The 25,351-nt window shown below is 36.9% G+C and overlaps 1 protein-coding gene and 1 pseudogene across 5 annotated transcripts in view; one reads left to right on the top strand and one right to left on the bottom strand.

The window, feature by feature from the left end:
- ZFPM2 (zinc finger protein, FOG family member 2) overlaps positions 1–25,351 on the bottom strand; it is a 421,250-nt gene that overhangs the window by 346,867 nt on the left and 49,032 nt on the right. The gene's annotated exons all lie outside the window — the stretch shown is intronic.
- On the top strand, positions 21,079–21,145 carry LOC115939639 (U4 spliceosomal RNA; annotated as a pseudogene).

Raw genomic sequence — 25,351 nt, 5'->3', positions numbered from 1 at the left:
ATTAACCCCATCCAAAAATATATATAGCATTGAAAAAACCCACAAAATTTAATGAGAGAAAAAATAACTTCTTTTACAAAAGTGGCTGCCTAACACACTCCTAGAAGTAGAAATCAAATATTGTAAAGATGCCAATAATTCCCAAAGTAGCTTAAATATTTCAAAAATATTCTATTTTTTTTAAAGATTTTATTTATTTATTTGACAGAGAGAGATATAGTGAGAGCAGGAACATAAGCAGGGGGAGTGGGAGAGGGAGAAGCAGGCTTCCTGCCGAGCAGGGAGCCCGATGTGGGACTCGATCCCAGGACCCCTGGGATCATGACCTGAGCCGAAGGCAGACGCTTAACGACTGAGCCACCCAGGCACCCGCATGGTATTCTATTTTTAAAATCCTTGGAAAATTTTTAAGAATTTGAAAACAAATTGACTCTCTAACGTCTGATAGAAGTTTCCAGGATAAGGGAAATGTTCTATAATTCTTCCATGTCCACTGTGGCAGCCACTCACCCCATGTGGCTATTTTGAGACTTGAAATAGGGCTAATGTGAACTGAGAAACAGAATTTTAAATTTCACTTAATATGAATTAACATAATTTATGTTTATCCATATGTGGCTAATGTCTACCATACTGTAGTGCATCTCTAGATCATCTGGAGGAATAAGTAATTAAGAGTTGCAAACAAATATAGTCCAACCCAAATATATATCAGAAGTGTATATATTCCAAACATAAGATAAAATTAGTATAATAAAAACATTCTCTCTTACCATGACTGTGGTAGTAAAATAAACATTTAGCAATAATTGTAATTTGTAAGAATTCAATAGAGATTTTTTTAATAGAAAGGGAAGGATTAGTTAATTAATTACTTAAGTTGAACTAACTACTTAGCAATTTAGAAAGAAAAATCAATTTAGGCCCTTATCTGACATAATTTAAAAAATAAATTTCAGGTTGCTTTTTCAAGAAGTAATCAAGAAAGTAATAGCCATAAGACACAGAATTGGCTATTAACCAAATCTTTAGACAGGGAATGATGTTTTAGACACAAAAGAAATTACAAAGCAATAAATAAATGGACTTAAGTCTACATAAAAAGTAAAAAATAAAACCTATATTTAAATATATTTAGAGCTTTATATGTCAAAATATTTTTAAAAATAAAAATATGGGAAAATATTTTCAGCAAATAATTTAGATAATATGTTAAAGCTTTATAATGATTATTAAATTATTCAATATTTTGGAATATCTCCTCTGTGGCTTGCCTCCTCTTTGTGCTTAGGCAGTGGGTATGCACAGTGAAAAAGGAGACAAGGTCCCTGGCTTCATGGAGGTTATGTCTAGGGGGGACAATAGCAACTAAATCATTTCAAAAAAACAGGTTTCTCAAGCCCCAAAGAGAGGAGTCAGAATTGATTCCTCTTTCCCTTACTCATGCCTCAACTCTTATCAGCAAGTCTTTAAAGCTCTCCCTCTGAAACATAACCTCAGCTGACTGCTTCATACCATCTCCACTTCGGCATCCCTAGTTCAAGCCACTTTTATCTTTTACCAGGGCCAACACAGTGGCCAGACTTACCTAAATCTAGTCTGGGCAGCAGAGACACATAACCCAGGAAACTTTAATTTAAAACCTGCTTTGCCAAATTATTCAATACGTGACTTGAGCAAGTTACCTAACCTAAGTTGCATTTTGTTTTGTTTTGTTTTGTTAATCATAAAATTAAGACTGTAAGTGTGCATACAGCATAGAAATCTTAGGAGGGTTAAGCAATGTATTTCAAATGTCTTAACTTGGGAGTTCGGTAAACCTGTTTGTCTATTATTGAATATTAGTAAATGTTAACTATTAATCTAGAGTTGAGACTCAAATCCTGCCTCCAAAATATTACTTCTTTTACCTTGAGTAAGTCTCTTTAGTTTCCTGTGCCCCCTTTTTCTCATATGCAATATAGAAATGACAGCAGTCCTACCTCATACCATCATTTTTAAGATGAAATGAGTTAACAAGTGTGAAGTTCTTACAACAGCACTTGACAATAAACATTTAACTTATCAACTATTAATTATTCTTTATGTATTCAAAATGGAGTACTCTTTAGTCATTAAAAATAATGATTAGGGCTCTTTGGTAATGTGTTTCAAAGGCTTTACAACTGTTCAAATTCAGAATGATTAATTCAGCTTTATCCTCAGAAATAATTAGAGAAGATGACAAAGTTCATCATTAATATTTGTTCTACGAGAGAAGTTTTAGGAACAATCTAAATGCCAACACAGTTTGATTTCAAAAATCGTAAATCCACATCATTGAGTACTATGCAATCTTTAAAAAAGCAAAAACAAAAAACCTCTTTCAGAAGAGAGTTGACAGGAAAATGTTCAATATATAGTAAATGAAAACAATTAAACAATATGATCCTTTTGTAGTTATCTCTAATCAGCTTTAGATTAGAAAACCAAATAACTAAGTTTGCCAGGACTGAGCCTAATTACTTTGAGTGAATGAAAGCTCTAAGTAAATTTCACGAACTCTTTTGATAGGACTTGGTGTCCCATATTCTGCTGAGCTTGTCTTTTTTTTTTCCCCTTGCCTGATTATCAATTAAAAAAATAAAGAAATACGCAATTTCACCAGTAGATATTGGGAGTTACAACTAATGTTTCCTTTATATGTTAACATTGTATTTGTAACCCGTAAGGGAGTAATGTGGCTGATTATAAAGTTTTCATTATGGCTCAAAGGCACTTTGACATAAACACAGCCACTCCACTTAGTACTTCTGCAATCCATGCACGTGCATATCTGATTTGCTCTTTCCTAGGGAGTGGGAAAAGGTAGAGGAAACCAACTCTTCTAAGAAAAAAAAAGAGAATACCTACGCTCCCAGTTTGTTGTGTTGATAGATCACAAATCACAAGTACAGTTCTCTTATATGGCACAACAAACCACTGAAAATGTTAATAAAAAGTAGCAGTTACAGAAAAAGTCTTTACTTTCATGGAATAGAATTGCAGGTGACAGAATGTTGCCATTTCATGTACCTCTGAGAGCAGAACCTCCTCAGTGGCTCCATTAAATACTATCATTTTACAGACCATCTCTAACACGAAAGAACAATCATAAAAAGAAGGTACAATATACCATAATCTTATACGGTAGCATTAAAATTAATAGCAATCACAAATACATAGACTGAGAAACATAAAAAAAGACTTTTGACAGTGGTCAACAAAAAGCTTTATACCAAAACTGCTTGGCCTTAAGGTAATAAACGTTTTTTTCTTTTTCATCCTTGTGGGTTCCAGAATATTTATTAGGCATTTGTAGATAATGTTATGTTACTTCTTAAATTATATAATTATAAAATCTGGTACATCACATCAGATTAAAGCGGTTCTCTTTTATATCAGTAACTTTTTTATTGTGATATATATCTTTCCTATGACATCAACACTTAATGACTGCTATGCCTGTAAAAGGGAGGAGCTGAAACAGATAAGATATGATTTAAGGAGATGGAACAAAAGTATGAGAAAAATACAACAAATGAAATGATAAAAGTAGAGCCAATGATGGAATTCGTGGTCTGAGTAATTGGTTAGGGTGGGGTTCTTGTTCAGAGCTCAAATCAAGACAAAATTATATTTTGGGAGGTTTCATTTGTGTTATTTCTTGAGTCTTGTGTAATTAACACCATCATTTACATTTAATCAAATTTTCAGTTGAAAATTACTTTCTTATAATGTTACTGGAAACATTTAAAAGCTGCATAATTAAATACACAAATTACTTAACACAAAGCACAAGAGCTTTTTCACATCATATGAACAACTCAGTATTTCTACAGCCATGAAAACACAATAATTAGCTTTTATTAGCTTTATTTTCTTTACCAGCAGTATTGGTATCTTGTTACACCCCTAAAGTCTGTTCTAATGCAAATAAATATTATCAGGAACCTTCCTCATTGTCCTTGAAATGCAACCCAAAAAGTAAGCATGATAGATACACACTAACTGAAGATATTTGTGCCCTCCCCAAATCAGCAAATGAAGAATGTCTTTCCCTGATGTCTGAACCCATCTGCATTCCTCACTTCTTTTATCTAAGAAGGGTCTTTTCCACACTGAATACTTTCTGCCTTTAAAGAGCCCTTGGCCTGTTCTTCATTTCCATCCCTACATATGCAATGTGGAAGTCTCACTGCAGAAATTTGTTAAAAATAAGGATCCAACTCTTCCCCATTTCAAGGACCCAAACTGAATAGGCACAGAGCGTTCACTCCCACCAGGCCAGAGAATGGAAGGTACTCATACTCTACCAAACACAAAATGCTGCTCTTTTTGACAGGCAACCTAGAAAAACTCAACAGGCACAAGAGAAAGCATCCATAAGGTCCGTGTTTGCATATTGACCCACACCTAAGGAAAATGTTATATGAATGTTCCCTCTCTCTCTCTGCCTGTCTCTCTGTTTCTAACTCTGTCTGCTCTCTCTCTCTCTCTCTCTCTCACACACACACACACGCACACACACACACATACACTGTTTCATTCTTTCTTTGTTTCCTATCACAGGCAAGCTTTCCTTGATACATGTTGGCTCCGAAAGATACAGGTAAGCATGAGCAGGGAGGCTAGAAGAAAAATACAGGAATATGATATTTTGGACATCAAAAAATAAGATAAAAATGTACACAAATAAGGGACATGTAATAAAAAGTCATAAATGTAACTACTTGAAGGTACAGAACCAAAAAAAAAAAAATGAGTAATAGGTACTTTGAAGCATTAGTCTCAGAATTCCTAACATGAAGTGTCACTTGGAAAATAATTAATTGGTTACAGCCTACAACCTGAGATGAGTAGTCAGTAGACACTCTTCCATGTAAACTGTGAATTGTGTAATGGATTTATTAGCATGATGCCTGATATAGCATAAGTGTTCAAAATTTGTCAAGATGTTATGTTTGAAAGACCTCTATCAATAATCATAGCATGCTTTTGGAAAGGTAATAATAAAACCACCGAGTGGGGGAAAACAGCAGAGAGATCAATATGGGGAAAGCATGCTTATTTTGATATCTTGAACTAAAACATCATACACCAAGAAAGAGGAGGTGGCTCTGCAAGGGGACTCCATTTAAGAGTGCTAGGGCCTTCAGAAGATATCTTGCTTTAGAGGTAGTGGGTGAGGGTCCTTTTTTGCAGTTAATGAGAATTTGATAAAATGTGAGTCCTACCATCTCTGAAGTTATCAGTGTTCAAATGCACTAAGAATTAAAACATTCCTTTCTAATTTATGAGAATATAAGAACAGGGTTTCTAATTAGAGGGGACACACGGAAACACTAAAGATAAACCTTTGTTCCATGAAATAAAAATAAACTTCCGTTTGAGATTAAAGGAATGCTCTCCAGTCTCTTTAAGAAATACTGAGAGAAAGTGCAAAATTGGAGGAAGCACAAACATAATGAACATAGAACAGGGCAGCTTCTGCAGAGGAAGGATTTGGTTGGGCCCTGGGGACATTCTTTGCAAAAACTCTTGCTTCTGTGTCATGGAGATATGTAGGGGCTGTAATAGCCTGGACCAGACCCAGTAGAAACAAACTAAAGATGTGTTACCTTCCATAGTGCTCATTTATTTGTGATTTATCCTGAATTACATAGTTCTGGTCACAGACACTGCCTAGAGACCACAATGGGAAAAAGACCAGAAAAGGCTATTACACACACACACACACACACACACACACTGCCTAGAGACCACAATGGGAAAAAGACCAGAAAAGGCTGTTACACACACACACACACACACACACTTCCAGAGAATCAAAAGAGCCTGCATATTGGCACAAACAGAGGAGTCCCTTGTTTCACGATTCCAAATGCTGCTTCATGAGGATAAACTGATTTTAAAATGTTGCGAGGCATGAAAAATGCTACTCAAAATTCAACTCATTTAATGCCGCACCCTTTAATTTATTTTATTGCCTCAAGGGTGGAAAAGGCATGTTCTTCACTGTCTGTGAAACAAGAAGCAGCGCCAAGCTAATGCTAATGGGAATTCTGTGGCCAGAGCCCACACTCGAAGTCGTCTGTGCACACTTCAGTTTGGGATTTACCTGCTTTTCACAAAAGAGCATAATGGAATGAATGCATCCCAGAAGAAACAGCCTTTTCGTTTAAAACTATTGTCTGAAACATCACACCTACTCAGTCCTCTGAGAAAATGAAACATCTGAATTACATATGTATGCTGCTCTATATGGAACGTTTAATAACATTTTTAAACCCTCTCAATTTCCAGGTACTATTAAAAGAGTAAGTTTCTTTGACAGGAGCTAAGGAGTAGCAAATTCCCTAATGAAATAAGCGACAGGAGAAAAAAGTGATACATTTCCATAGAGTAGCAAAGGCATTTAGGAATAAATAACCCAAGAGAACAGTGAGGGAACAGTGATACATTTCCACAGAGTTAGCAGGTCAATAACAGACACACTGTAGGAAACATCTTGCCCTGCACAAACGTAGCAGAGTGCTCCTCCTGGAGATGCCTCAGTTCTTTGCTCTGACTCACACTCCCCACCTATTGGAGCATTTCAAGATGCAACCAGCAGTCAGAAGCATTTTAGGTCTAATTTTCCAAAATTTCAATCTTCAAATTGGTAACTTTCCAAGTTAGAGTCACGAATGGGAAGAATTCTCACATAAACTGAAGATACGTTTAATTATTGTAGCTTGCACAAGTACACTGGCACTTTTAATTAACAGTTTGTGAATCAACATCCAAAATCTCAAGGAAATAAACATACACAGTGAAAAATCTCACCAAGATTTTCCTTGCGCAAAATGAATTTTTTCCACTCAAGATGGTACCCAATGACTACACCACAGCACTTACCTTGATGCAAGAGCAAATGGCTGGTTTGTTATAATATGAAAAACGCTAGGGTTGAAGTTTTGTCTTTGCATTATGTGGAAAGAAGAGGCCTTCTTCCAAGAATAGTTGACCTATAGTTGCGGAAATACTATATAAGCATCTTTAATTCCTTTTAAGAGAACATATGTTGCTTTTAAGTGTTCCCCCCAAACTAGACATTTACCCATTAGTGACATACTTCACATTTGAAACTTGAAATAATAACCTTTCCAGTATTACATATGCTTGTTATTTTTATTAGGCTGTTTTCTATGCTAGACTCTCTTCCAAATGTATATAGTTTGAAAGCTATACACATTTGAAAGTAATGTTTATACAGAGTATATATATTTTTATAAATTATATAATAATTATAAAATTATTGATATATATATCTATAAATATATATAAAATATTTTATAAAATGTTTTCTAAATCAAACTTTGCATTAGATGGGTCTTCACCTGGTTATTTGGTCATTTGTCACAGACTTTAAAATTGGAAGGCGCCATATGGTTTATAATAATGAAATCCCTTCATTATACAGATGAGAACACTGAAGAATGCTAAAGTTTTTCACAGAACTAGTAGTACACACCTGGCCTCCTATTTCTCCGTCCATGCTTTTACAACACAGGCTAAATGAACAAGCCCCCTTTCCATCACTGATTCCCAGTGTTATGGCTTGAAACAGAACTTGGATTTAAGGTAATGAAACCTGCTTTGTGACACCAAAAACAGTAACAAGAAATGCAAAAAAAGGTGGGGAGTGGCTAGAAAAGTTGGTCCAATCTCTCATGTATACACTGAGGACTGAGGTTCAATGGGGTGAAGCAATTTACTTGTTTGCATGTTTCAAAAATATCCCTACTGATCTTCTTTTTAATTTGTATTAATCATGCAACAGACAAAAGTGCTGCTAGCGAAATTATAGCTTAATAGTTTTCAACCAAAATTACAACGATTAAACACAAATGTTGGTGTTTTTATAAATATTCACCCCTCCATCAAACTATGTATTATTCATTCTTGTATGTTCCACGATAGAACAGTGTTTTGGGTACATAGTTGGCACTTAACAATTTGGGGAAATGTTAATATATTGTTAGCAGGAAGCTAGAGAAAGGGATGTGATTTAAAAAATATATATATATATATATAATATAATGTGGCTATACTAATAGTCTTTATGATACTATGTAGAAACACTGCATTTATTTGCAATTCAATCACCTGAAAACTATAATTGCTTTGATTAATTTACTGTTACTAGTTGTAAGCCATTTAATACTTAAAGAATAAGTGTAAAATGAATAAATAAAAGCACTGACTTTAATTCCATTTTGTTACCCTGTCTTCAAGAAAAGCTAAATTTCGAAGAGGAAAGGTTCGGTTACCTTTAAAGCCAGAGTGACACAAAAATACGTTAAATTTTAAAATGTTAGAAATACCAAAAGAAAAATGTTACAAATATCAAAATTCACTCATGTAACATTGTACAACAACTATACTCAAAAAAAGTACTAACATTCTTAGGCTTTCTACCTTCCTTTTCAAGGTACTTTAAAAAATTGGTCAAATCCACATAAGATTATTCTCCCAATATTTTGATATTTCATTGAGTACTTTGAATTTATATAAATTTGGGGCAAAAATCCAGTGAGTGTTTAGAACTAAAAGTAAATGGGTATCAATGTTCAACATTCAGGAAAAATAGGTAGAAATAAACCACAGGATAAAAACTTTGAAATGAATACCATTGCAGGAAAACAACTGAGATAACTGCATATAACAAAACCTTGTCAAATTAATCTATAAAAATTTAGAAAATTTAGGGTAGGATGGACCAATTTTTATTTTGTTTGTGGCTTCTATTTTCCCTCCTATAACACGTGGGCTTTTGCTTTTTTCTATTACACTTTTTTCCACAGCAGTGTTGCTAAATTTCAGAGCTGCCAACAATCACATTCACAGTAAGGAGTCCTGACTCTCAGTATATAATCCTGACAATTCTTCTAAACTCCAGATACGCATTTCTGTACCACCACCTTGAATTTACACCAGGATGTTCCACCAGTACCTTCAACTTCAAACATCTGAAATCAGCTCATTATTTACTCTCCCTCCCTCATCCCAATCTGCACTTCCTCAAATATTTCCAATCCCCCATGATTTAAAAATTAGCTTCAAGTTAGATTCCCCTCTGGCATAATTCCTTCCTCATCTACCTCTCTACTTCCGTTACCATGACCACACTGGCATTATGTTGTATAATGAAAAAAAAAAATTGTCTCATGTGTGTCCTGGGTTCCTAGGAGGGAATTCTAAGCCTGTGGAATTTCCTAAGTGATAGGAGTGTCTCTGTGATTCATAGAGGGTCCCTGACCTCCGGGGATAGGATGGGAGCTAGAGAATGAGTTCCCTTACATGGTTCAATGATTCGGTCAATCATGCCTATGTAATGGAACCTCAATAAAAACACTGGACACAAGGCACAAGTAAGCTTCCTGGTTGGTGAACACATCTGTGCGCCAGGAGAGTGATGCATTCGGATTTCATGGGGAGAGGACCAGGAAGCTCTAATTCCAGGACCCTCCCAGGCCTTGCCTTATAAGTGTCTTCATTGACTGATAATGATATGTCCTTTATATATGTGTGGCTCAGTCGTTAAGCGTCTGCCTTCGGCTCAGGTCGTGATCTCAGGGTCCTGGGATCGAGCCCCACACGGAGCTCCCTGCTCAGTGGAAGCCTGCTTCTCCCTCTCCTCTGCTGCTCCCTCTGCTTGTGCTCTCTCGCTCTCTCTCACATAAATAAACAAAATCTTAAAAAAATAAGAATTAAATAAAAAAATAAATACATACAGATTTGTTAGCCTGGCATTCAAAATTATTTACAAAGTACCCTGGGCTGTGGAAATTAGAGAGAACTGGATTCAAATCCTATCTTCACCACTATAGCAGTTGGGTAAAATTGGACAATTGATTTTCTTCTTCTTTTATTTTTTATGTATTATTTTTAAGTTTTTATTTAAATTCCAGTTAGTTAACATACAGTGTTATATTAGTTTCAGGAGTACGGTACAGTGATCCAACACTTCCGTACATCACCCGGTGCTCATCACAGCTCATCACAATATTTCTTTCCCATAGTTAAGAGTCTCTCATGGTTTGTCTCCCTCTCTGATTTCTTTCCATTCCATTTTTCCCTCCCTTCCCCTATGATCCTCTGCACTGGTTCTTATATTCCTGAGTGACACTATATGATAATTGTCTTTCTCTGATTGACTTATTTTGCTCAGCATAATCCCCTCCAGTTCCATCCACATCGATGTAAATGGTAAGATTTCATCCTTCCTGATCACTGAGTAATATTCATATATATATATATGCCACATCTTCTTTATCCATTCATTTGTTTTGTTTAGTTTTAACATCACTTCTGTTAAGTAGGCCAGCCAGTAGGGTTAGAATGTCCATGATTCTTCCCTGCCCCCATCCTCACACACATACCTGTCACCAAATTTTGTAATTCTGTCCTCTAAATTAGCTGTCTCCTCTGCATGTGCACTGTCTCTTCCTTTGTTAGGGTCCCCAACGCCTCTCCTCTAGATTACTGCTATGGTGTATCAGTCAGGGTCAAACCAGGAAACAGAAACAACTCTGAGTACCAAAAGCAGAGGGAATTAATTCCAAGGATTTAGTGCTCAGGTGATGGACCGTGAACAATGATGCAGTTTAGATATTAGCAACAGCAAGAAGCCAGGACCTTCCTGGAACTAGAGAGAGAGAGAGACAGGAGGAAAAATCACCTGGAAAAGGGTGAAGCTATAACAGGCTTGTAAGGCTGAAACAGAGATGAGAAACAGTCCTTGATGAAGATGCTTTCTCCTCCCCTTTTCCTCTCACAAAGGTTCTTCTTCCTCTACCCTCACTCCCTTTCAAGACATATTATTCTGCACTGTCACCCTTCTAAAAGGAAATTCTGGCATTTATCCCAATGCCAAAAGCTCTCCAAATGGTTTTCTGCTCTCTGTAGGCAGTCAAAACTCACCTCTTCTTTTTTTCTTTGAAATCACCTCTTCTTCAACTGCTGTGCTGTGCCAGGGCCCAACCCTCCCCAGAGACGACTTTGGTTCCCCTACATATTCTATTCCCCACACTGGAATCCCCCCTATCCCATGTGCTAACACCAGCAAATGCCTTCCCACCTTTCAAGACCTACATGACAAGTCATCTCTGAGATACCATCTTCCATGTTGTCCCTGCCCCTCTCTCCCTCTCCCATTCTTTCTCCCATTCCCTTCCTTCCTCTCACTCCTCTTTTATTCTCACAAGTTGAATCAGGTGTTACCATGTTCCTCTCTGAAAATGTCTATATTGGCATCGATTTCACAGCACTGCAATTGTACGTATGTGTGTGTGTGCGTGCGCACGTATGCACGCACACGCACACAGATGTCAGCATGACTGCTCAGCTACAGGTCTATCCACAGTGCCAAGCTGTACTCTCCTTGAGGGCAGGGGTGTTTATCACGTATCTTTTATCAGCTCAACAATTTCTTGGAAGATGTTTTGAATGAACTCAAGGCATTCAAATATACTTACGTGTTCATATTTTTCTAAGACTGGACAAGTAAAAGCTTAACAAATATTTTACAGGAATGTCTCATTGCATGAGAAAAAAAGAGAAAAATGTATTTCTTACATTAGTTTACTCAGGGAGAACATAAGTTCTCTTCCTTCTCTGATGGATTTTAAATTATAGTTTGAGTGGGGTAACTAATTTGACCTGAATCCATGGGCTTAGGATCACTTCTTCCCCTATAATTTCTAATGCTTAAAAGAATATGTGAAAATTCAAATAAAAATTGCACTTCAGGCTGGTGGAAGGTTGAATGATACTTATGAATTCTGGCAAATGCAATCTCTATATTGTTTTTAATTACTTTTTGGTGGTCCTCCGTAAGTTATGTCAAGATTATGCTATTGGATACCAAAGTTCAGAAGACTCTCTTTCCAATTCTCTAACTCTGTTGCCCTAATTATTGGCCAGGAGCATCTATCAAAGGCAACAACTGTTTGCCTACATTAATTTAATGCCCACAATAACTACATGAGGGTGGGTTACTATTTTGGCTCTATTTTACAGATGAGGAAATTGAAGCACAGAGAAGTTAGGTACCTTGCCCAAGGTCACTTGCCAGAGGGTAGCAAAACTCAGCTACAAACCAGCTCTGATGTCAGAGCCCAGATACTTAGCCACTGAAGTACTCTTCCCCATGTGTTAGTGTTTCTTTTCACCAAAGCCCGTGGGCTCAAGAATGGAGAGTAGGGAATAGGCAGCACACAGTGCCCTTCACAGCTTCTCCTTCCTGTCCTCTGTTGGATGAAATGTCCAATGAAGGAATGGCATTACTGCTACAAAGTAAGCATTGGAGTCCTTCTGCTGACCAAGGAAGATCTAAAAGTGATGTAGTGTGAAAGCAAAGAAAAATAATATTTGCATGTATTTACAACCCGCCTTTCTCAGAAAGGATTTAAGGTGTTTCGCTAAGATATGTACATTACTGACAGATATAATAAATTAAAACAGGTAAAAAGCAAAGCAAAGGGGAAGTTGGGATACAATAGTACAGTGTGTGCACACAACAGAGGTCATGAGTTTAGAGAAACTTGCCAACAGCAGGCTTGAAGTCTGGCTCTAAGCTACATAGTAGCCAATGAAAACAGAGCAATGAGATTACATAGTTGATTTTTCTACAAAATACAAACAAAGTAGTGGCTCAGAAGCCCAGATATTTCCAGTACTAAAAATAGAGAGAAAATACTTCCATAGTCTTCCAGAGAGGACACTACGCATTGTCAGCATGCCTGGATACCAGAGTATCCAGAAATGAATGTCAGAGACCGCTTCTCACAACATCCCTCCAAAATAAGCATAATGCATATGAAATACAGGACACAGACTCAGTCTTGCCAGAAATATAACTTTATTCTTTTACACATCTTTGAGAAGCACATTAGTATAGTCTGATACCGACTGCCTAGATTTGGATCTTGGCTTTGTCCCTTACCAACTGTGTGACATTGGACAAAACTCTAAACCGCTCTGGGCCTCAGATTTATCGCTGACAAAACAGAGATAATGATAATAACTGCTTCATGGGTTGTGCGAGTCTTCAGTCACTACAGATAAAGTACGTAGAATAGTGTTTGGCACACAGAAAACACTACAGAAGTTTTTACGATTATATTTATTATTCAATAAGTAAATTTATTTTTTCAAGTCGCAACCTCCCCACTGACAGCAACTTCAAGTTAACTGGTTCAGGGTTCCATCTAAGTCCCAGGGAGCATATTAGTGAACAGCCATTGGGGAGTAGGAGGAGAATTTAGGGGGAAAGGCACCTTGTCTTTTGTGTCATTTATCCATGCCAGCATCTATTGGGATTTCCTTTCTTCTGGTTCAAAGCTCTTGGTCCAAACAGGTGAGGGTTTCCAGTGACTTGCGCCTTGTCAGGTACATGGAGGTCATTATAATTCTGTCCTAGTGTGAGGGGATCACGACAGAGTGAGGCTAACTTAGGCTCATCTGTCTCTGGGTCTTGCTGACTTCCCAGGCTCTACTTAGGAAAACAGACCCTATTAATTAAGCTACTGGGGGACTCTATCAAAAATCTACCTCCCGGCATTGACTGAAGGAACGGGAAAGTGTGATTTACTCTCCTCTTAGACGGTGTTGTTTAATCACTCATCACTTCTCCTCCATGTGGAGAGCTATTTTACCTCAAGGGGCAGAGGCGAAAGAAGCTTTGCATGGGTCTCGCATCTTTTTCACAAATTCATCTATTTCACAGTCTTGGCTTTTGCAACTCAAAAGACAAGAACTCGCACCTTTTCTCTCTCTGCCTTTCTGATGTAGGATTCCATTTATGAGACCATGAATGTGGACAGCTGATGGGAAAGCAGGGGATGAAGGGGACTCAAAAGGTCCACAGTACTGGGGTGCCTGGGTGGCTCAGTCGGTTAAGCGGCTGCCTTCGGCTCAGGTCATGATCCCAGGGTCCTGGGATCGAGCCCCGCATCGGGCTGCTTAGCAGAGCCTGCTTCTCCCTCTCTCTCTGCCGCTCCCCTTGCTTGTGCTCTCTCTCTCTCTCTGTGTCAAATAAATAAATAAAATCTTTAAAAAAAAAAAAAAGGTCCACAGTATTGTGAATAGAGGGGGTAACTGAATGCTGATTCACATTTCCCAGAATAACCTACCACATAAAATTGCAGCACCTTTCCTAAGCATATTTCAGTTAAGGCAATTCTGTAGTTTTCCAAAACAATGAGGTCCATATTTGAAGTTAGCTTTTCTTCATCTCAACCCCTAGGCAGATTTTAAAGAAGACAGAAGGATGGGCAGACTGAAGAGAAGAGCAATATACTAATTACACAGTTTTTAAAACTTAGATCATGCGCTGGTACTGGTACAGAGCTTTTCCAAAATTCTGACTAGCAAGCACAAGTTCTGGTGCCAGATGATCCATCAGGAGCTCCAAATGGTCTAGTCCAATTTTCAATTCAAGTTATTTTGTAAACTGCAAACAAAACTAAAATAGCGTGCAGCAATTTATATGAGTAATACTCAATTTTCATACCATCAATGCCACTAAAAGGTAACTCTTTTGTGTCATATGCTGCATACTGATAAACTTAGAACAAAAAAACTGCAATCATCGGGAAGGGTCCCCAAAGATCCAGTTCTTTTAGCACCTTCATTTTAGATAGGGAGAAACCATGACTGGAGGGTTGTTCAAGATCACATTTCTTTCCTTTTATATAAATACTCTGAGATAGAAGAACAAAAAATACCACATCTGGTCAGATATATGTGTCGTTCCTCCTAGAATTTTGCCACGTGACCGTCATGATGCCCCATTTTGTTCTGTAATTCTTCATAGTTTCTACAACTTAATTTAAAAGGTGTCTAAAGTAAACTCAGCAAGTACCCCATAAAGTTGTAAATTCCTCATAGATAAGCATTTATGCCCACCTCTATCTCCCACGGTGCCTAGTAAAATACTTACCAGAAAGCATATGGTAAGGTGCTTGTTAATGGTGATGATGCTGTGCTTCCCGTCCCAGGGTATGCATCTCTGTCGGCAAATACCTATCCATTTAAATATCTATCTATTCCTAGTTATAATGTGTCTTGGTATAATTTCCATGCAAGCTGCTGGATTCCCCCAAAGCATTTACTACATTCTACACCTTTTATGTTCTGCCACTCATCATCATCATCAAAGCTCATCAAAGTGGAGGCACAAATATTGCCCATTAATACTTCCTTTTACACTCTTCAAAGTACTCTTCTTATTACCAGACTTTCTCGCATTTTAAGGCAACTATTCACCTCCACAGCACTATGTTTGGCTACATTAAGTTATGTCCAACTTTCTTCTCTACTCTATGGGTGAAATGCTATGTGCTCTAGATATCATCTTTCCAGTGTAAATCATAAATACTGTAAGCCATCCCCCAAATTCAGAAGCTATCTTTTAACCCTCTGTTCTAGAATATTTCTCTGGAATGTCTTCATTGTCATTTCACATTTTGAAGTAGAGCAAGCCGATATGCAAACGGTATCAGCCACTGCATTGTAAAAGTTAAAATAACATTTTCTATTTTGTTTTAAGTATTCTCTCTGATGAAGGTAAACTTTATAACATGAGAGTAAGAAAATAATATTGACAAAAGTATTTACTAAGAAACTGTTCTATATTTTAATTCAATATAGATTATTATTTCTAATAATTATTATTGAAAATACAAGAATCTATATTGAAAATACAATAAAGCATTGTATTAAACATATAGGAACAACTATGTTTTACAATTTTAACACAAATATTTTTATTCCCTTTAAGATTATCTAATGATTAAAAAATCTTTTCCTACTCTACAGAGTTCATTATATGCATACAGAGATGGTAAAGGGAAATTATTCTACTGACCAGAGAAAAAGAATAAAAGGTTAATGTTTTTAACTATTTAAAATAGTAGGGGCAACAGAGGCACTTAAGCTGGTGCTTATTTAAAATATAATCTTATAAAAATTCCAAGAGTCTCTAAATAACCATGGAAGGTCAGGAGCAGCTGTTTCAGACAAATAAGTTTTGAATCTTGAATATATTCTCTGCAGTGATTCTTTCCATGATGGCGTGTTAGTGCCTTAGAATAATATATTTTATGGCAAACCCCTTAAAATAAAGCTAACACTCAATAGGATAAAGTGTTTGGAACTACAACTCATAGGTTATATCGTATTGACAGCTTAGTATTTCAGAAACAGTCTATAGATATATATACCTTTTGAGAGTAATACCAGTTCATAATACAAATGACAATTACGCATACCTTTGAAGCTTTCATTTTTCTCTAATTCCAACTTTCACTGCTTTCCAGAGACTCTCTTTGGGAAAAATATTGGCATGTATGTGAAAAGCAAACACATTTAAATTTTAACATATTCCATAGTCTTTAGGCTCTTAACACTGTCAAATGATCTTCAGTCAAAGACCATCTGGAACACACCTGTTGTTGAACAAATGTGGGTTTATTGACTCACTGCAATGAGGGGAACTGCAAGGAGTCTCAGCAAATATGTTAGAAATAACTTAAAGGATGTGGACTTCTGTTAGGTGATTTTGGGGAAAGTTTAAAAAAGCAGGACTGAATGGACAAAGAAGATGTGATAGATAGATGATAGATAGATAGATAGATAGATAGATAGATAGATAGATAGACCGACATACACACACATACACAATGGAATATTACTCAGTGATCAGAAAGGATGAAATCTTACCATTTACATGATGTGGATGGAACTGGAGGGGATTATGCTGAGCAAAATAAGTCACTCAGAGAAAGACAATTATCATATGGTTTCACTCACGTGGAATATAAGAAACAGCGCAGAAGATGATAGGGGAAGGGGGGGAAAACGGAATGGAAAGAAATTAGAGAGGGAGGCCAACCATGAGATACTCTTAACTATAAGAAACAAACTGAACGTTGCTGGAGGGGAGGTGGAGGGGATGGGGTAACTGGGTGACGGGCATTAAGGAGGGCACATGATGTGAAGAGCACTGGGTGTTATGATGCAACTGATGAGTTATTGAACACTACATCTGAAACTAATGATGTTGGCTAATTGAATTTAAATTTTTAAAAAATGAAAAAAAATAGGAAATCCATAAAAAAAGAAAAGCAGGACTCGGCTCTGGATTGGATGCTGTCAGGAAGCAGGAGTCATTCTGTGATTGGGTATTTTAAAAATTCTTATCTAGAAGGTAAGAAGAATGTGGTTTAAAAAAAAGCTGTGACTGATTTTAAAAAAAAGATGGGAAATATTTGGGCATTCTCTGATCTTCAAAATGTTCATGTCTTTGCCCAAGTTCAGGTATGAGTATGGAGTGGTCTAGTTTTTGCCTGATCTATCATGATCACAGAAGGTCTTCGCCTAATGTCAATGGTCTCTGAAATGTTACGTTCAACAGCAGAACACCACGCTATCAGCAATGCTTTTCTCTTTCTCAATATATAAAGAATAAGCATAAAGTGGGGGGGGATCATCATCTCCACAGACTCAAATATAGTTACAAAGGAACACATCTCCACTTTACTTGTACTATAGGCTCTAAGCTGGGTCTTGTATATTTTTAGCATCACTCAATGTGTTAGAAACAGCAAACATCCAATAACTGCTTCAACTAACTCACTTCTTCCTTCAAAAAAATCATTAATGGTTCCCAACTATAGAAAATCTCTAAGTCAGTAATCTTAAATCTGTAAGTGAAGCACCAAGATTCAATCTCATTGCTACAAAGCTGAGATAAGAATGGAGGAAGATGAAAGCTATTCTACACTCACATTATATCTGAATTCTTATGTAAGGGAGCACTTTGTAATGAGTGTTTACTGTACATAAAAGCACCGCTAGGCCTTTGGAACATAACAGTGAATAAGATCAAGTCTCCATGCCCAGTGAGCTTGCTGCCCTGTGAGAGAGTTACAGTTTTATTTTCTCATTCTTCATCTTACACAGTGAAATAAAATTACATCATTGTATCAAGTAGTCAAAAGAGAAAATTAATACTGGCCTACACCATGTGTTTATGGCCAATTTTGGTCCTTACTACAATCGATGTAATTTTTTAATTAAGTTTTGGCCACTGGATAGCTGGCTCACTGGAAGGTTTTAAATATTTCCTTTACTTTCCACAGCATCTCACACAAACTCAAGGGTGCAGGGACTGTAACTGCATTCTCAATAATGAAGAAGTGTTTTCTTTTTTATCCTGTCAGTGAGAATTTGATTTATTTTATAATTTGATATACATACACTGATTATCGATATAAAATTTAGTTTTATAAGTCACACTGGTATTATGAACTGCAATTAAATTTTATCACTGAATTAAAATTGGCTAAATGTGGAAATTAACAAGTTATTTTAAAAAATAATATGAATAAAAGTTTTGGGAGGTTTTTAAATATTTCCATTTAATTTAAAAACATCAAGTGGTCCCAGATTTTTATTTCACAGGGAAATAAAATTATTGACCAGATATTTCAATATATGTTAATATCTATCTATCTTACCTACCTATCTACCGCAGTCTATCCTTTGTAAAACTAAACCTCTTAAATAAAATTTATTGAAAATTTTACTTTTAAACCAATTAGAATAGTACCATTTTTCAGAAATATCTTTTCTTTCTTTTTATTAATTCATTACTACTTACAGAGACTACCTTCCTCCCCAAACCTAGACACACACATATATTAAATAAAACTTCCCCAATAATTTTGTTTCTATAATGATGGTTCTTATAAAATTTCATTATTATTATTATTATTATTATTATTATTATCATTATTTAGGGAGAGAGTGCATGGGAGGGGGCAGAGGGGGAGGAAGAGAGAGAGAATCCTAAGCAGGCTCCACACCCAGCACGGAGCCTGACACAGGGCTTGATCTCATGACCCTGAGACCATGACCTGAGCTGAAACCAAGAGTCAGATGCTTAACCAACTGAGCCACCCAGGGGCCCCTAATCATTTTTTTTTAAATGCATATACTCACATAATTTAGCCTTATCTGCTACTTAGTCATTCACTTACAAAGTAAATATTTACTGAGTGTCCTCCAACAATTTGTAAAAAATTAAGTGGAACAGAGCAATTAAAACAAAACACAGTACCTCCTCTTAAGGAGTTTGCAATCAAGGTGGTGAGATTAAGACATGTACACAAATATTAAAAGAAAGCAGTAAACAGTAGTTGTCATTATAGGTAGGGACAAAATCTTCGAAGGGTTCAGACAGGAGAGAGGCTCCAGGCTGGAACTATCATGGGAGTTCTCACAAAAGGGACATATCTTAACTATGCATTAAAGTATAGGATTACAGATAGAGATTTAAGACATCTACTGTGTTCCTTGGGGACCCACACCTCCCTAATTCTCACTTCACCCCTAGTTCTTCTTCACATTCATTACTATCAAGTTTCCATTGACTTAGGCTTGTGCAGTTCACCTTTCAAGTATAAATACAAGGTTCTTTTCTTAATTTCATTTGGCTTTTCCATCCAATATCCCAGATTGTAACAATACTTTTTTAATAAAAAAGTATCATATTGAAGTATAACTTGCAATGTGGCAGTAATTTTGAATCTTAGTTTTGTTTTTTAACTCCATCCTAGAAGTTATCTTTCCCTGGCTTCCCATAATTGCAAATTTGGTAAACACACCTTTTGCACATTCATCCAAAGGGACATCAGACACTCCTCAAGGTGCTTAAACATCATGAAAATCAAACTGTGGTTGAGAAGGGGGTGTATATATAGTCTAAAGTGTGCCTAACGATTTATATCAAAAATATCTTAATATGTATCCATCCATTAACTTATTTTTCTATCTAACAAATATCTCTAGAGTACCTATTACCTATCAGATACTCTTATGACTCTTTCAGGATTGACAAACTCCCTACTCTCCATAGCTTTTTATTCTAGTAGGAGGTGAAAATGAAATAGAGAAAATAAACCAAGCAACAAATGAATAAAGAAACTGCATACACAAATAAAATTATTGTTATAAACAGTATTACAAGTGCTATGAAGATAGCCAAAATAGAACAATGGGTACTCATGACAGGTTGTTTATTTGAGAAGTGAGGGAGGCCCCCTTTGACAAAGTGACATTTCAGATGGGTTCTAACTGACAAGAAGAAACAACCAAACAATGATAAAGGGGAAGAGTGTTCAAGGCAGAGAGAAAGCCCTACCATAGGAATGAACATCACATGTTGAAGAAAAAGCATGGCTGGAGTGCAGAGATGAGGGGATAGTGGTGCAAGATGAGGACAGAGAGGTAAACAGAGCAAAGAATATGGATTTTATTCTAATTGCAGTGGGAAGCCATTGGTGAGTTTTAGGCAGGTGAGGGACATGATATGAATAATGTTTTAAAAGAATACTCTGGTTCCTAAACACAATAGATTTTAAGGAAGTAAAAGTAAAATTCAGAGAAACCATGTTAGACAGTAATAATCTGGGCAAGAGAGGATGATGACCTAGATTAAGGTGAAGAGAATGGGTGGACTCAGAAAATATTTTAGATTGGTTTGACAGGACTTATTATGAACTGGATAGGAGAGGAAGAGAAAAAGAGAACAACACTTTCTTTCTTTTTTTTTTTTTTAAATTTTATTTATTTATTTGACAGAGAGAGACACAGCGAGAGAGGGAACACAAGCAGGGGGAGTGGGAGAGGGAGTGGGAGAAGCAGGCTTCCCGCGGAGCAGGGAGCCCAATGCGGGGCTCGATCCCAGGACCCCAAGATCATGACCTGAGCCGAAGGCAGACGCTTAACGACTGAGCCACCCAGGTGCCCCAACAATACTTTCGTAACTTCAACCAACTGGGTGTGTTGATGAAATTGTCTGAGATGGAACAATTGGATAGGAACAGGTTTGGGTGACAAATGATAAAGAGCTGTTCTTAGGACACATTAAATTTGAGACACTTATTAGATAGCTATGAAAAGCTTTAAAGTAGGTCTTTGGAAATACGAGTCTGAAGTTCCAGGGGAAGGTTTGCACAGTGGCAGTATCATAGCCAATGAGGTTTATCCGAGGCGCGATTATTGCTAATTGAAGTTCCAGGGGACAAGTCAGATCTGGAAATAAAGATCTAAGTGCCTTTCATATACAGATGGTATTTAGAGCTATAGGATTAAAAAGTCAAACCTGGAGAGAAAGCATATCCTTACAAGAGAAGAGGGTACAGGAAAATCTTCAAAAACTCCAATGCTTAGATATTGAGCAGAGGAGAGATTAATCAAAGACTGAGAAGCAACAGCCAGTCAAACAGGATGAAAACAAGGAAAGTGTGATGTTTCCAAAGTCAAGAAAATAAGTGCTTCAAGAAGGAAGGAGTACTCCATGTGGTTGAACAATGCTGAGAGGTAAGAAAAGAAGTGAAGATTGGACTGGACTACAAGGAAGTCATTTGTAACCTTAACATCAGGGAGTTAAGTGCTAGGGAAAGGGATCCTTACTGGTATGGAGTTGAGTAGACTACTGTAAACAGGAGATGAAAGAATGGAAACAAGACCAGAGACAACAATTTCAAGATGTTTTGCTGTGAATAGGGTACAGAAAAGTGCAGTGATATATGGAACCAAAGAAGGGTTTTGTGATTGATGATAATAAAATGTATCTTTATTCATATAGGAATAATCTTCTATTAGTAGAGAAATGTTACAGAACAAAGAACAGATGAACTATAGAAGCAAAGTCTTGGACAAGATAAGCTCCAGAGAGTAATAGAATGTTTCACCTCAAAAGTTATCTAGGGCTATGGTTATGGGCCAATTTTCTTCAAGTTTGTACTTTTGTGCACATATAAACAGACTGATAAATGATAGAATAAAAAATACTTATGCCTATAATATCTAATCTGCATGCCAAGGCCTTGTCTGCCTCTTTACAGACTCCTATTTTTACTCCCTAACCCAACAAGTGGAAGGGAGGCTAATCTGCTTAGTTATATTCCAGGATGCTGATTCTGCCATAGTTACCAGTGGGCAGAATCACTGGCTCTTCAAAGGTCCTCTAGAAAGATGTGATCCTCTCCTTGGCTTCTTCCTTTTTTGTTACTGCGCCGGTAAGAGACCAAAGCCTTTAGTCCAATCACCCCTCACTCATTCTCCTCTCTTTTTCTGTCTTTTGCTTTCCTGATGAAAATCTTCCCTGCTGGTAGGAGGCTCCAGGCAACTCTTTTCTCCCCTTTGACTCTCTACTCTTCTCTCTCCTACACTCGCCCTAAGAAGTAGTTGGTAATCCGGGGCACCTGGGTGGCTCAGTCGTTAAGCGCCTGCTTGGGTCATGATCCCAGGGTCCCGGGATCGAGCCCCGCGTCGGGCTCCCTACTCGGCAGGAGGCCTGCTTCTCCCTCTCCCACTCCCCCTGCTTGTGTTCCCTCTCTCACTGTCTCTCTCTGTCAGATAAATGAATGGAATCTTAAAAAAAAAAAAGTAGTTGGTAATCCCATGGCTTTTTTTCCATCAATGGAGACCCTTGTTTGATTTCTCTCCAGCAAATCCTTTTTTTTTTTTTTTCTGAAGTGTAATAAATCCTAAATTTCAGATTTGGGCTTGGGACTTAATAGGTCAATTTTTCCTACTTAGGTTGCTATGGATAAGGAAAAAATTCAGGAATTTTAGGTACCTTGGAAAAATATCAAATAATAATGACAAAATATTATCTCCAAACTCCTTGCCACAAAATACTAACAAAGTTATCATGGGACACTTTGTCAGAATACTTAATCAAAATCAAGTTACACTACGTACACCAGGAACAAAATCACAAATCATTGACTGCCTGTGTTCTGGCAAAGAAGTCCCTGGGTGGTACACTGGGAACAGAGCCCTCATTATTCCTAGGAAGTTAGATCTGAACCGAAGATGTTGTCTTTACTCCCATAAACTTGAACCACTCTACAGAGAATGAGATTGACAAATCCAGGATGTTATCCCAGACTCCGATTCACTCATTAACTAGTTACTACTCTGGGTAGTTTCCCACTTCTAGCCACTGCTTTCCTGTTTTGGTGCTCGTCCACTTGACCCAACCTCTGTTGCTCTCCCCATCTAACTCCCTCATTAAAACAAACAAACAAAAACCAAACAAACAAACTCATATTTAAGTAATTTGATAAAATTTCCCTGAGGTTGCTTAAAACCATTGATAAGGATCTCTGGACCCATGAGGACTTTACTTAGCTAGTTGTGCATGTTTTATGAATAATTTTATAAATAAATCACATTACACCATTTTCTTTATTAGAAAGTCATACCCCAGGGTAGTTTAGTGTGTGCAAATTTCTTGAGGTTTGGGGCTACATCATAGTCCTGTCTGATTTCCTCTAGACTCTGTACATACAAAACTTCTATTTATTATTTAATTGAAAGGGATTGCATATATCATATGAACTGAAAGCCCCCAAAGAGGAAGACAATTGACACCCCATACTTAAATGAGTTCCATTTATATATTAAAGTTTGCCAACGCCAGCATTTGAACAACCTTTTATTTTTAATTTTTTTTTTTTTACATAATCTCTAGTTCATTCCTTCTTTTATCATGACTTTCTGCCCTCCCACCCCAGGTGTTGGCTATTTCAGTGATTAGATCAAAGATGACCTTTCTGTGTGAAGACAGAGGTAAAGAAAATACTTATTAAAAGTCTCTGCCTTTTTTATGTCATCAGTTAAGTTTTCCTTTCCCATCTGATAAAGGAACAATGTTCTCCTTTATCATTTTCCTCAGTTTTAATGTATTTAAAAGAAAAAAAAATACAGTGTTCATTTTTTTCTTTATTCTTTATCTCATTTCTTTTGTTTTGTTGTAGTTGTTGCTTTTCTATGACTTGAACAAGCAATTAGGTACTAATTGCAATTTTTTTGGTCAAATAATCTACTTTCCATTTTTGTAGCATTCACTACTTATATTTTAAAAGCATTGTACTTATCCATGTGAGATTTCTTTTCCTCTGCCAATCTGGTATATAATAATAATTATTATGGCACCTGCAGAAATCACCGCCCTGTGAAATCCAGACTACTCTTCATCAGATCCCTTTAAGAGATAGTTTGAGATTAAAAGAGAAAAGAGTGTCCTGGTACTCCAACGGAGGCTTAAGAAACAGAGAGAAAGGAAAATAAAATTGAAAATAATAATAAATGGACTTAGAAGGCAAGGTCTGTCAAAAAGAGGTCAAAATGGTTTCTAGGCGTACCCGATAAAAAAGAATGTTGTGAAATATGAATGAGGGTTCAATGAATGGTTGGCTGAATTGAGGAAGTAAAAACCAAAATGTGGGTTGCCTTGACCCTTTGCAGGTCCTTTGCTTCCATCTTAAGCAGAAAAAAAAGGTCCACAAAGATTGTACAGTAAGAATAGAAGACCAAGACAATTTGCCACGGAGGGGTCTTCTGTCCATCAAGAGAGTAATGGACTTCTGTTTCCCTAAGGCTTAAAGATGAAGATGGTGAAATCTAACACCATGATGGTCAGAGCACTTAGTGACCTTATATATATGAAGGGGGTGATGATCTGTGGATTTTGAATATTACTCATACCTAGAACATTTTTCTCCCATTTTCTTCTATATTTACTGAAGTCTCTTCTGTATTTACATGTTTTCAATTACACTCTATTCTGATCATTATCATCAACCTTTCCTTTCTTCCAATTATAATTCCTAGTATATCACGCTCCTAATGGATAAAATTTAGAAGAGCTTTCTTTTCCTACTTTCTTTCTCCTCTTTATACGTCACAGTATTATCTCCAACACAGTTCAAGAATATGTTTGGTAACTTGCAAAGTTCACTGCCCTTCAAGAAAATGATCCAGGAGAGTTTTCTATTGCTATTAGGTGTACACTGATATAAACCTATTTAAATTAAGCTTAGAACTTCATAGTGAACATTCTATTCTAGTGTCTCAATCATAGTTATTCTGGCCTTTGGATACTTTTGTGTATCAAGACTTCCATCTACCTAAAAAGCTCAGTACACATTTATGATTACTATTATCATTATTATTATTACTACTAGTAGTACTAGTACTTTTAAAAAAAAAAATTTATTGTTGGGCGCCTGGGTGGCTCAGTTGGTTAAGCGACTGCCTTCAGCTCAGGTCATGATCCTGGAGTCCCTGGATCGAGTCCCGCATCGGGCTCCCTGCTCGGCGGGGAGCCTGCTTCTCCCTCTGACCCTCCCCCCTCTCATGAGCTCTCTCTCTCTCTCTCATTCTGTCTCAAATAAATAAATAAAATCTTTAAAAAAAAAAAAAA

This window comes from Leptonychotes weddellii, chromosome 4, assembly GCF_054177405.1.
Source record: "Leptonychotes weddellii isolate Sample4059 chromosome 4, ASM5417740v2, whole genome shotgun sequence".
In the NCBI taxonomy this organism is placed as follows: domain Eukaryota; kingdom Metazoa; phylum Chordata; class Mammalia; order Carnivora; family Phocidae; genus Leptonychotes; species Leptonychotes weddellii.
Note: the sequence above shows the minus strand (reverse complement) of the source record. Positions and strands in the feature narration are given on the sequence as shown.